The sequence below is a fragment of the Pinus tabuliformis genome, chromosome 3_1 (genome assembly GCF_031772625.1).
Source record: "Pinus tabuliformis cultivar Carrire ecotype Pingquan chromosome 3_1, CPIR1, whole genome shotgun sequence".
NCBI classification, from domain to species: Eukaryota; Viridiplantae; Streptophyta; class Pinopsida; order Pinales; family Pinaceae; genus Pinus; species Pinus tabuliformis.
The window spans coordinates 404,578,209-404,590,403 of NC_142301.1; the positions used below are offsets into that span (position 1 = coordinate 404,578,209).

General features: G+C 36.0%; 1 pseudogene; it reads right to left on the minus strand.

Moving 5' to 3' along the window:
• Positions 1–272: 272 nt before the first annotated feature.
• On the minus strand, positions 273–10,937 carry LOC149187451 (uncharacterized; annotated as a pseudogene).
• Between the last annotated feature and the right edge of the window lie 1,258 nt (positions 10,938–12,195).

Below are 12,195 nucleotides of genomic sequence, written 5' to 3' on the forward strand. Positions count from 1 at the left end.
GAAATTAAGTAGACTACAGGCAGCTTTACTATTCACATTCATCAGGACTGCAACCTCTACACAAGAGAGCCCTCATGCCTTCATTCCACAGATCTTACTCGAACATGGCTCTAATACCAATTGATGGAACTGGGAAGACTCAACAAAGTGAGCTTGAGGATTGTATTAAACTTATGGTAAATATATACACGCAGATAACTGTAGATTCTACATCAATTTGCTGACTACCTTTTATTATTCAACTACACTTACCGATTGCCGCCTGCCCCCGACTAGCCATCATGGGTACAAGCATTAGGCGGCGTGATTATTCTAAGAAACTTAACCCTGTATTCAAGTGAACTCCTGATCTGAGATGGATCATGGGAAATAGTGTCTCTGAAGTTGACATGGAAGTGTTGAAATATTACTTTCAACTGCAGCGCCAAAACCGTCATGGGATTCCCCGCACCACTTTTACGAAATGGTGGCAATTCTCCAGGGGGCATCAAACACACTCATCGGCCGACACGTACCCTAAGCAGTTTGTCAATACAACCATTCCCCAACGTGGAAAGTTCGGTAAAAGAGGCCATGCGATTTTGTCGACAATCGTCCGATTAATGCCAAGGCTCGATGTACAACTGCCAAATAACTGTATTCATCAATAACAGAGAAGTTGAAGTTCCAGCGGGACCGATAAACGTGAGGGTTGTGTTTGGAAAAAGCAGTTTTGGTACACTCCTCTGCGCTGTCCGTACTAGTAAATGAATATGGTTTCACTTTGCAAGGCTTGCACCATGGAGCTATTTATTACTTGATGTGAATTGGCATTTTCATTGATGACCAGCGTTATCAGTGAAGTAATTAATGAAAATTTATTACGGTTGTTGAATGTAAGTGAATATTTTTATTTTTATTGTTTTTAATTCACGGGAGTCGGTTTCTACAGTACAAGTAAAATGTAATTTTATGTTTTTTTTGGTAGATGCAATGTAATACGCAGCAGCGCAAAAGTAAGAAAAAAATTACACAGCAATGTTAATTTTCAGGAGAGACAGAGTGAAGTTTTTGGAACTGCCTCTGAAGCAGTCTCGCTGTAATCCCTTTGTTAGAGGAAGATTTTTGTAACAGTTGGTTTTGTTAATGAATACAAGTTTTTTTTTGTGTGTGAAACTCTGTCATCCCGAAAACATTTTTAGTTTTCCTGTGTTAAGAAACAAAGCATTATTCTGTGTTTGTTTTTGTTATGGAATTATCAGAAATTCCCAACATGGTATCAGAGCGTGTCCAGGCTCTTTGAAGGTGTCAAAGAAGCTGAAGGAAGGATTTCTTGTTGCAGTAGCTTCTCTAGCAGAGTGAAGACTTAGTCAAGAAAGAATCCAAGGTATTTCTCAAGTTAGTTTTTTGTGTTACTGTTGAGGACAGTCAGTTATTTTAAATACACAATCAAGTATTTTGAAGCATAGTTAAGAGTGCAAGTATGGCTGGAGACATCACTAGCATAGGTATCTGTAATACTCAGCTTCCACAATTTAATGGGAAAAACTATGATTATTGGGAAATAACTATGAGAGCTTTGCTTGCTTCCCAAGACTTATGGGAATTTGTTGAGGATGGTTTTGAAGAACCAGCGGATGAAGATGAGTTTAATAATTTAACTCAGGCAGAGAAAGAACTGTTGAAGAGCAATAAGAAGAAGGATTCTAAAGCCCTCTACTTTTTGTATCAAACAGTGCATGAGAGTGTGTTTCCAAGGATAGCAGTAGCCAAGAGATCCAAAGAAGCATGAAAAACTCTCAAGATAACCTATCAAGGCATGGAGAAAGTGAAGACAACAAAACTACAGTTGCTGAGAAGAGATTTTGAGACTCTCTGCATTAAGGAGTCAGATAATATTGACTCATTCTTCACACATGTGATTGGTCTGGTCACACAGATAAGGTCTCATGGAGAGATTCTTGAAGAAAGGAGGATTGTGGATAAACTATTGAGGATCATACCCTCAAGGTTCGATGTGATTGTCACCACCATAGAAGAGACAAAGGATCTCACAAACTTCTCAGTTGATGAACTACATGCATCACTGATGACACATGAGCAGAGATTGAGTAGAAATGAAAACTCATCTCTAGAGCATGCCTTTAAGACCCAGATGTTCTTTGAAAGAGGAAGAGGTCAAGGCAGAGGAAACAAGAGAGGAAGAGGCAGAAGCCAAAACAGAGGTGGAAGAAACAGTCTAGCAAATGCTAAAGGAAGAGGCAACAATCCAAATCAGAACCAAAGCCAAGGCAACAACCAACAAAGTGGACAACATCATGCTCAAGGACAAAGGTATGATAAATCTAATGTTCAATGTCACTATTGTAAAAAATATAGGCATTATGCAAATGAATGTAGGAAGAAGCAACATGATATAAGTAATAGAACTAGTGCAAATTTCACTAGAGAAAATATCAGCCAAGATAATTTGTTTTTAGCCTATAATATGACTGAAGCAAAGAGTGAAGATGTATGGTTCTTAGACTCTGGTTCCAGTAACCATATGACATGAAACATAACCCTGTTTTCTATGTTAGATCAGAGTGTGAAGTCACAAGTGACACTAGGGACTGACATTAAAGTTTCAGTTATGGGAAAAGGAAAAGAAAATGCCTTAACAAGGAAAGGTGAAAAGAAAATCATAGCAGATGTTTATTATGTTCTTGGAATGAAATGTAATCTCATAAGTATTGGACAGCTTATTCAAAAGGAGTACAATGTTTTATTTGTAGATGATGTATGCACCATCATGGATAAAACACCCAACAAACAATGTATTGCTGAAGTAAAGATGACAAGGAACAGGATGTTCCCTCTCAGAATGAAAGCAGATTTAAAAAATGGAAAAGAAATAGCAACAGTGACACAAGAGGCTTTCCAAAGCAAACCAAAAGATGAAAATTGGTTGTGGCACTTGAGATTTGGACATCTCAACTTTAATGGTTTTAACTTATTGAATAGAAAAGGAATGGTAAGAGGATTACCATTGGTAGAGAAACCAGACAACCTTTGTGAAGGTTGTATCTTGGGGAAACAACACAGAGAAAGTTTTCCATGTGGGAAAAGCATAAGGGCAAAAGCACCCTTAGAGATTGTCCACTCAGATTTATGTGGATTGATGCAAACTCCATCACTTGCAAGCAGCCACTATATGTTAATATTTATTGATGATTTTACTAGAAAAACTTGGGTTTATTTCCTGAAGAACAAAAGTGAAGTGTTTGAAAAATTTTGCAATTTCAAGACACTTGTAGAAAACCAAAATGGGCTTCATATCAAAGTTTTAAGAACTGATAGAGGAGGTGAGTATATCTCCAAGAAATTTCTATGTTTTTGTAGAGAAAATGGAATTCATAAGCAGTTTACCATTAGGTACACTTCACAGCAAAATGGAGTTGCCGAAAGGAAGAATAAGACAATTATGGATATGGCGATGAGTATGTTAAAGGCAAATCATTTGCCAAATGATTATTGGGTTGAAACTGTACATTGTGCAGCGTACATTTTGAATAGATGCCCTACAAAAGCAGTCATGAACAAAGTGCCAGAAGAAGCAAGGAATGGGACAAAGCAAGGAGTCATCCACATGAAAGTTTTTGGATGTGTGGCCCATGCACACATTCCAGATCAACTAAGGAAGAAGTTGGACAGCAAAGGGGAGAAATGTATTTTCATTGGATACAGTGAGGAATCCAAAGCTTATAGGTTGTATAACCCATCCACCAAGAAGCTTATTGTGAGTAGAGATGTTTAGTTCATTGAGGAGGAAGCTTGGGATGGAAGCATAGAGAAAACAGTGAATGTTAAAAACTCTTTGTCTCATGATAAAGATGATGAGGAGATGGCTGAAATATATCCCCAAACAACAACACCAATACAAGGGCAGCAAGAGACACCCTTGAGGGGAAATAAAAGTGCTTCTCCAAGCACACCACAAGGAGGAAATTCAAGTGCTTCTTCAAGCACTTATACACCAAATGAAAGATGTAAGAAGTTCAGAAATTTAAGTGACATTTATGAACAAGAGGCAACAAATGAAGGTATGAACTCTTTGTTTGTTTTATATTGTCATGTTGATGACCCTGTTCATTTCGAAGAAGCAATTAAAGATAGGAAATGGATAGAAGCTATGGATGAGGAGATCAATGCCATAGAAAAAAACAAAACATGGGATTTAGTTGAACTACCAAAAGGAAAAAAGGTCATTGGAGTTAAATGGGTCTACAAGACCAAGAGTAATGCTGAAGGCAAAATAGAAAGACACAAGGGAAGACTTGTTGTGAAAGGATATACGCAGCAGCATGGGAGAGACTATGAGGAAACTTTCGCTCCGGTTGCTAGAATGGAAACCCTGAGAGCAGTGTTATCCATAGCAGCACAAAACAAGTGGAAAGTTTATCAAATGGATGTGAAGTCAACATTCCTAAATGGAGTGTTAATGGAAGAGGTTTACATTGAACAACCTCTAGGCTATGAAAAGAAAGGCCAAGAGCACAAAGTGTGCAGATTGAAAAAAGCTCTTTATGGGCTGAAGCAAGCACCAAGGGCGTGGTACAGTAGGATATATTTCTATTTACTAGAAAATGGATTTGAAAGGTGTGAGGGAGAACCCACCCTCTACATCAAAGAAAAGGATGGTAAAATACTAATTGTTGTGTTATATGTTGATGATGTTATTTTCATAGGTAATGATGATTACCTTATTGAAAATTTCAAAACAGTCATGAAAAAAGAATTTGAAATGACTGACATGGGTTTGCTGAGATACTTCTTAGGAATAGAAGTAGAAGAAAATGGAAATGGGATTTTTATCTCACAAGCGAAATATGTTAATGAAGTGTTGGAAAGATTTAATATGCAGGAGAGCAAAGCAACAATCACTCCCACAGTTATGGAATTAAAACTCAGCAAAGAGGACAACATCAAGGATTTTGATCCTAGTTTGTACAAGAGCATAGTTGAAAACCTCATGTATTTGACTGCAACTAGGCCAGATATAATGCATGTTGTTAGTTTGATTTCCAGATTCATGGAGAGGCCAAAAGAAGCACATTGGCAGGCAGCAAAAAGGATTTTGAGGTATGTTAAAGGTACTAAAAGGTTTGCTATTTTATATAATGCTTCAGAATGTTCAGATTTAATTGGATACATTGATAGTGATTGGGCTGGAAGTGTAGATGATCAGAAAAACACATCCGGTTATGTTTTCCACACGGGTTCAGGAGCCATTTCATGGGCTTCTAAAAAACAGCCTATTGTAGCATTGTCTACAGCAGAGGCAGAATATATGGCAGCTACAACAGCAGCGTGTCAAGCAATTTGGATGAGAAGGATGTTAAGGAGTTTATGCCAAGAGCAAGCAAAAGAAACTGTGATTTTTTGTGACAATAGCTCAGCTATTGCATTATCCAAAAATTCTGTTTTTCATAAGAGAACGAAACACATTGACAAAAAGTTTTATTACATCAGGGAATTGGTAAACAATGAAGAAATTGTTTTAGAACACTGCAGAACTCAGGAGCAGGTTGCAGATATTCTGACCAAACCATTGGGGCATAAAAGTTTTGAGTTTTTGAGGAAATGTCTAGGTATGACCGATAACCCAACAGTTGAAATTAAAGGGGAGTGTTGAAATATTACTTTCAACTGCAGCGCCAAAACCATCATGGGATTCCCCGCACCACTTTTACGAAATGGTGGCAATTCTCCAGGGGGCATCGAACACACTCATCGGCCGACACGTACCCTGAGTGGTTTGTCAATACAACCTTTTCCCGGCACGTAAAGTTCGGTAAAAGAGGCCGTGCGATTTTGTCGACAACCGTCCGATTAATGCCAAGGCTCGATGTACAACCGCCAAATAACTGTATTCATCAATAACAGAGAAGTTGAAGTTCCAGCGGGACCGATAAACGTGAGGGCTGTGTTTGGAAAAAGCAGTTTTGGTACACTCCTCTGGGCTGTCCGTACTAGTAAATGAATATGGATTCACTTTGCAAGGCCTGCACCATGGAGCTATTTATTACTTGATGTGAATTGGCATTTTCATTGATGACCAGCTTTATCAGTGAAGTAATTAATGAAAATTTATTATGGTTGTTGAATGTAGGTGAAGATTTTTATTTTTATTGTTTTTAATTCACGGGAGTCGGTTTCTACGGTACAAGTAAAATGTAATGTTATGTTTTTTTTGGTAGATGCAATGTAATACGCGGCAGCACAAAAGTAAGGAAAAAAATTACAGACAACAATGTTAATTTTCATGAGAGACAAAGTGAAGGTTTTGGAACTGCCTCTGAAGCAGTCTTGTTGTAATCCCTCTGTTAGAGGAAGATTTTTGTAACAGTTGGTTTTGTTAATGAATACAAGTTTTTTTTTTTCTGTGTGAAACTCTCTCATCTCGAAAACTTTTTTAGTTTCCCTGTGTTAAGAAACAGAGCATTATTCTCTGTTTGTTTTTGTTCTGGAATTATCAGAAATTCTGAGCTGGATCATGGGAAATAGTGTCTCTAAAGTTGACAGGGAAGGATAGAAGCACAAAAGATTCTCCCGTAAAAATCTGTGAGGATTCTACATCTAAACCATTCGTTTCAAGCTCCTCGAGAATCCTCCACATATGTCTCGGCCTTCTTTGGCTAGTGATGCTAATAGTTGCTTCCCTATCATAAATTTCCACGGCTACCTTCAGGTCTGTGTTGTCATTTCTTGTTTTGCAAGATTGGATTGCCAACAAACGGTCTCTCTTTCTCTTCACTTGATGGAGATATTCTTCGAGTTTTTTGATGTAATTGATGGCTTCTTCGTATAATCCACATTTGTCAAGCTGTACGGATAAACCAAAAAACTAATTTAGCACTATGAAAGCTTAAACAATCACTAGCTTTGTTATGTAACTTTGATCTAAAAGCATTATCAGTCGTTGAAGTCATCTAATTTTGTAATTACCTTGGTAGCGGTGGTGGGCAAGAGAGACTCCAGTTGTGCACACAAGTATTTCATTCGCCTTCTGCGTAACTGTTCTGCAACTACTTGGCTTTCTATGGTAGTAACTTTATTCATCTGGTCCACATCTCGCCATATATACTATTTCTTGAAGATCATAAAACTCTGGCAGTCCAAATCTACTTTAGATGGACGCTTTCTGGAAGCTTGGCAATCGACCTGCCCAGCGTATTGCTGAGTATTTGAATTAGAAGGATAGGAAAACAAACCATGAAAAGCCACAATCAAATCTGGATGTATGGTTAAAGGATCAAAACCGTTTGATAGCTACTAACATCTACTAAGTAGAGAGTAGCATAAAGTTGTCTTATATATTAGGTTTGCAAAGATGCGAAGCGTGTGAAATGTATACGGATTGGACATGTTTCCTGATATGGAGTAGCTTTGACTGGAAAATAGCGCACATGCAGCACGTGATGTATAAGTTATAGATAGTGTGTAACGTACACCCAAGTTTTGCTTTTGCGGCTCTCACAATTAATTGGACTTCAAAATCTTGTGGTTTGTGATAGGTAGTTGACTGCCAACGACACGGTTTCCAATACAAGGTGCCTTCGCGGTTCAGATTTTGTTGGCCTGATTGAAAACTGGATAAAAGTTCTATACGTTTTGTTGGCGTGATTGAAAATTGAGTAAAAGTTTTAAATTTTTTTTTGAATACTAGTTGATTTTAGTGTGAATTTTTGGAAGTTTGGTTTTGTTTTGTTTTGTTTTGTTTGTTTTTTTTTTTTTTTTCTAAATCTGGAAGAGATTTATTGAAATTATAAGTTTGAAGGTTAACTCTTGCATAATAGAAGTGCTTTATGGATTTTTCAAGGTGTCAAAAAAATAGTTTAAATAATACAAATTAAGATTTCACCATAATTTTTTCCGCCGACACCGAAAAGTCCACAAAGTTGCACTAAAGACATTTCCTTTTTTATATGTTGGATTTGTTCAGGGTGAAGATAAACATCATGGAATGTATGAATCACATGCAAAAATTCAATATTATTTCATCTTGATTCACTCAAAAATGAATCAAAGTTATAACAATGTTAATTTATATCCAAGAAAAAACATAGCGCTGAAAAAAGTTACAACAGTGCTAATTTATATCGGAACAAGCGTAGATTTCATAAATTAGTTTAGAAAATAATGGAAATTTCAGTGAGATTACGATAACAAATTGGTAGAAATATTTGAAAATTTGGGTTATAGCTCTCAAACTTTAGAATTTTGGGTGCCTTTGGAGATTTTTGATTGTGCTAATCTATTTCCACCATAAAACACGATTCAAACACTCCAACACCATTTTCAGTCTTATTTTTCTTAACATGGTTACCTTACAGTGAATTGAAGAGACTACTTCCCCTCTTACAAACTTGCTTTAAACAATAACTACCACAACAACATCACAATGAATTCAATGCAAAGTGGTTCCAATGGTGCTTCCATTTCATCAAGTAATGTGAAAGGAATCAAAACAATTAACAAAGATAAAAACTCATCTACAATGTCCAAATATGAGATTTGATCAAATCACATGGCAAACTATGTCCACTTCATGAAAGGTCATGTAATTATTGGAATATTTTTAGGTATGTAGCTTAAGGAACGAGATTCCATTAAGTAGATCAATACTCATTAAAAAATTAAAGGTTGTATTGGCCTCAAGCTTTCAAAAATTAAAGGTTGTATTGGCCTCAAGCTTTCAAGGGTTTCGTCACTACCATCTTTGAACTTTAAGAGGATAAGGAGAAAATATTTGAAAATGGGCCTTATTTTATTTAATGGGTGGATGCAAAAATTCAATTCCAACAAAAATGATTCTTCTGCACCCATGCCTAGAATTTCAAATCCCCTCTGCCCATCAAATGAAAATTTGATGAAGTTTTGGCATTTTTCATGCCCCTCATTTTAAGTTCTACTTAAATTTTTGAGTGTTGACCTCCCCTTATCTAGAAACTCTCTTTCAACTACTCCTGCATCTCAACATCCTTTAATCTTCCTCTAAGAGTGCCTTGTTTCTTCATAAGTTAGCATTTGTGTTTCTCCATGTCTCCACTTCCTTTAATCTCCCTCTTAGAGTGCCTTGTTTCTTCCAAAGTTAGCATATGTGTTTCCCTTTAGCATACAACTATACTTTTAAGATTTTATAAAGCTTTTTAGCCTTTGGGATTTAATAGTTTTCATTATGGACATAAATTTTGACATGTGAAAAAAACTAAAGAAAGCCATATAATTAAGATGAGGATGAATTATTTTTTTTAAATATCAAGAATTTAACTACTATCATTTTTTATAATTGATTTAAATCCAATAATCTACTACATATGAATTTCTGTATTCAAGCTTCTACGATCCATAAGGAATTAAGCAAAGTCTTTCGGTAGAAATCACATAAGAGAATTTTTTGGCCGATGTGTTTCGAACCAACAAGTGTGATTCATCAATGAATTTATTAAACATATAATTACATGTTTAACTATTTCTTTATAACTTATTTTCACCAAATATTTTATTTATGGATGGGCATCCACATCTTTATTTACTCACTGCATATTTTATTTACTGAATTCTGGGCAAGATTTCTTTATTTATACCAAGATAACTTTAATACCTATAAGTTCACTTTCAACCAACTATGAACTATTTGAATAATAAATCCAGTAGTGATAGCTAAATATTTTTTTTAAATAGTTGTATACCCTTTCAATTAATTTGATATCCATTACACATATTTGGAAAACATTATTCCTAAACCCATTGAAAAACGTCGAGGCTAAGCAAACTCTGCAATCTACCTGGTAATCAACTCACCATATGCATTTGAACATTGTTACCTAATCAATTTCATATTATCCTAAATATGAGCCTATGGTGTCCTCATCTTAAAAAATTTCCACGTCATAGAGGAAATATACAGCTAAGCCAATTACACAATGCAATCCTCCCTACTAAGCATTACGCTAGACAATACCATTACTTATTCTATTCATGTACTTAGTACGAGTTGCATCCTCCAAATACAACTATATCAGAAGTGTTTGACAACCTAAATAGGCACATTAAATAAATATGAGATTGTAACATCTTTAATAATTATTTTTATTGCAAGAGAAGTTTCACTAAATAGCTATATAACTATTATTTTCTAAAGAGAAATTAATTGTGGTAAAAATAAGGTTGATTCCAGAGCATTTAGTAAAAAACTCAAAAAAAATAAAATTAGTTTAAATAAAGGGCACTCAAAAACACAAAAATAGTCAAAATAAGCATGAGCGATTTTCAAGATGGTAATTGCGCGCTTCACTATGGAATAAATCACAAGCTATTTTTCTAATATGTGAGACATTTTTAACCTAACATGATATATTACTCCACTCCTAAATTTTCTGGGAAAGAACATACCTCAAAGAAATTCATTTCGACAAGCCCGTTGATGATTTCACAACATCTATTTCATAGAAAACAAATACTAAGAAAGAACGAAAAAAGACTGAATGAGATTGAAACTTATTGAAGAAGGAAACTTGCTTGGGACTTGCAAACTCATAAATATTTCCGATTTTGAAGCAAATGACGTGGGTAACTTTAGTAGAAATCTCTAACAATTTTTTTAGTGACCCATCCTTGTGTTTCATGAAAATAGCATGGTAGTGACTACTGTTTTGAATGAGTTTGAGGTCCACCTTCTGCTTACCCCTTCTAAGTGTTATTTTGTTTTCGGTTCGCTTGGGAAGGTGAGTAGTAATGGCGGACCACCTGTTTCCTAGTAGAGCATGAAGTTGAATAATAGTATGCTCTTCCTTTATGTTGAACTTCCCCCCTCGATATTTGGTCTCAACTAGTTAGCCCAATGCACTCTGCAGCTCTTCCCGCATCTCAACAACCCAACTTCTGCCACAGAGCCCTCCAGCAGCCATGGCCATGCTCCAGTATGTAAGTAATGAACTTATGATCTTCTTTGGGCGTCAAGGGGCCCTTCTTGAGCCAACTTTTTTGCAATAGGGAGCCCTACCCATTATTTTTTATTTAGTGTGGCTTCTGATAAGCCTCCTGCCCTTTTCTAACAGGAAAAGATGTTGTTGAATTAAACACTGCAACTACCCTTCACGTCACTAGTTTTTCCTCCACTGCTTTTATTTCTCGATCACACTTCTTCGTCGATGTTGGAAGATGGTGGGAATCGAATAAGGGGGAGAGTGTGGAACGATTGAGGGAAGCCTAAGGAAAAAAAACAAAACCACTACCCCTTCTGAGTGTTATACGCACTAGAAAACACGTATATTTTTAGTATTTTTCAATCACGTAGTAGCTTATAGTTCAATGGCTAAATTCACATTCTTCACATAGAATGGTTGGTCAGTTCCTTGAATGTAACACCTATATTACAATCTAGTTGTTTGTAGTTTCGCAAGGCGAGATCTCCCTTCATTAAGTTCAAATCTACAAAAGGGCTATAGCTAGATAATTTTTTATATGATTCAAATCTATGAAAGTGCCAGGCACCAGCGCCATGTGAGTCAGGTGTACTCTATGCATTTGCATTATGACTCTCGACCTAGTCTCACTTTGGTGTTTTTAACTTAAGATGGGTACTATGAATTTTGACGGGAAAAATCCCAAATTAAACGTCAAAATGACGGTGATTGATTTATGAGGCACGTAAAATTTGTGGGTAAAAATTTATGACTACTGTCAAATACGTCTTAAAATAAGAAATACGTCTTGTGGTATGTCAAATTCCAAGCATTCCTGCACCCTTACCTTGATTCAAATCTAATGTACATGTAAGTTTTGCTTTTGCGCCTCTCACAATTAACTCGATCTCAATATCTTGTGGTGTCAATGTGTTAGATAGATGAATGCCAATGACGCGGTTTCCGACACCATGTTTTCGCCGAACTTTCATATTTTGGAGTGATTGAAATATTTTAGAGTAAAAGATCCATAACGTTTTTCATATGTTGTGTTTGTTGAGGGTGAAGGGTGTAGATAAACATCATGGACTGTATGAATCACATGCCAAAAAATCAATATCATATCAAAGTGATTCACTCAAAAATGAATCAAAGTTATAATAATGTTAATTTATTAGTATTATGATATATAAAAATTATTGTTTCACTTTGTGAATACACTAGTGTTTCTCTAGTCTCGTTTTTCTCAACATGGTTACCATATGGT